The 2,052-nt window shown below is 46.2% G+C and overlaps 1 pseudogene across 1 annotated transcript; it reads left to right on the top strand.

Annotated features, from left to right (window-relative positions):
* The first annotated feature begins 557 nt into the window (after positions 1–557).
* On the top strand, positions 558–1,826 carry LOC149826723 (peroxidase 5 pseudogene; annotated as a pseudogene). The gene is made up of 2 exons (XR_016434618.1): positions 558–800; positions 910–1,826. The product of XR_016434618.1 is annotated as a peroxidase 5 pseudogene (transcript).
* The last annotated feature ends 226 nt before the right edge of the window (positions 1,827–2,052 follow it).

Here is a 2,052-nt window from a genome sequence, read left to right as displayed (position 1 = left end):
GCCAGTACCAATTTAGTAAAGTACAAATTTAGTAATTTGGGAGGAAAAGGAGTGTTCTCTGTTTTATTTTTTACTAAAGGCAATCTGGGCTTAGGCAGACCCGTGCCAGTTATACAACTGTACCATTGGGTTTTGAATCGTCCCAACACAAGGTGTGACCTGCACTAGCTGCTCCTATCATACAAGCGGATTCCCCATTTCTCTTAGGTCAAAACTTAGCACATAAAATCAACGTGGGGCTCTGCATGGTTGGTAGGAACTGTCAGTGCACCGCCTCCTTGTGGTGGAACGTTGCAGGTTTCTTAGCTTGCCTTCCGAAAAAAACAAAAAACTCAGCACATAAAAAAGAAAGAATGCATATTTTATTCAATAAAATATAACTTACACACGACTTCTAGAAAATGAATAGCATCCTTCGTCGTCTCTCGTAGCTTTCCAATCCTATCATTCAACGATCCAGGCTGTCAGTTTCAGATGCCATCCCTATAAATACTCGGACCACACGCCCACTGATACCCAATGCACTTTGCACCAAATCAACATAACACACAAAGAGTATGGCTAAGTACTCTAGTCATGATCATCCCTCCCTGCTTCGTAGGTTGGCGCTTCTCTGTCTGCTGGTAGTGGTGGGCTGGGTCGGGGTAGCTCATTCTCATGCACTGCGCGTCGGCTACTACGGCCACAACTGCCCTTCGGCTGAGGAAGTTGTGCGCAGGACGGTCGCTAAGGCCGTTGCACGCGATCCTGGTGTACCTGCTGCGTTAATCAGGTTGCACTTCCACGACTGCTTTGTTAGGGTGAGTACTTCCCTTCTTTCTTCCTCACGTAAATCTGTAATCAAAAGTACGAACCTCACACCACCGCGGTTGTCAGTTATAACCAGGAATGAAAATATTGTGTTGGCAGGGTTGTGATGCTTCTTTGCTACTGGACTCGACTCCCGGCAATCCGGCAGAGAAAGATTCGCCTGTGAACAAACCCAGCCTCAGTGGATTCGAGATCATAGACGAATCCAAATCCATCTTGGAATCCCAATGCCCTCAAGTAGTATCTTGTGCTGACATACTTGCCTTTGCTGCCCGGGACTCTGTGCATATTGCAGGGGGATTTCACTACGCCGTACCCGCGGGGCGACGCGATGGCCGGGTCTCCATCGAATCCGAAGTCGTCCATAACCTTCCAATGCAGTTCTTCGATGTCGACCAACTGGAAGCTAACTTTGCCAGGAAAGGCCTTTCTCTTGATGACATGGTCACACTGTCTGGTGCACACACAATTGGAGACTCACACTGTTCCAAATTTTCAGATCGGCTCTATAACTTCAGCTCCACAAACGCCCCGGATCCATCCATGGACCCCAAGTATGTGTCCTACCTGAAAACAAAATGTCCGGCTACGGACCCGACCCAGGATCCAACAGCATCATTGGACCCGGTGACACCAAACAAACTCGATAACAAGTACTACGTGAACATCAAGTACCACCGTGGACTGCTCTCATCCGACCAAGCGCTAATGACAAGGGAGGACACGTCAAAGATGGTCAATACAAACGTAAACCGAGGTTCGATGTGGGCGCACAAGTTTTCAGATTCGATGGTGCGGATGGGCTTGATCGAGGTGTTGACTGGTTCCCAAGGGGATATCAGGAAATCTTGTAGGGTTGTAAACTGAGATGCCCTCAGAAAAAAAAAATTGCTGTTTGCTGATTCAGTAGGGTTAATTACTTTAATGTGGTAATATTTCAATACCTCGTAGGTGGTGTAATTTTTAAAAGTTTGGATTCAATAATTTGAGTGTCCCCACTGCCAGCTTGTTTATTATGATGTCCGTGCGTGTAATTTTAAATTGAATCTTATGGATGTGATATACAAGATTTGTTTAGTCGAAAATGGTTTTTTTTAAAGACTAGCTGGTGTTAGGCAGACCCCCTCACCAGTTAATAATTTAACCACTCGGGGTTTGAACCTGCAACGTCCCACCACCAGGAGACGTACACTGACAGCTCCTACAAACCACGCGGACCCAAATCTTTTTTTTTTTAAGTTA

Source organism: Nuphar pumila, chromosome 10, assembly GCF_984573655.1.
Source record: "Nuphar pumila chromosome 10, dmNupPumi1.hap1.1, whole genome shotgun sequence".
NCBI lineage: Eukaryota > Viridiplantae > Streptophyta > Magnoliopsida > Nymphaeales > Nymphaeaceae > Nuphar > Nuphar pumila.
This window is presented reverse-complemented; position numbering and strand designations above follow the sequence as displayed.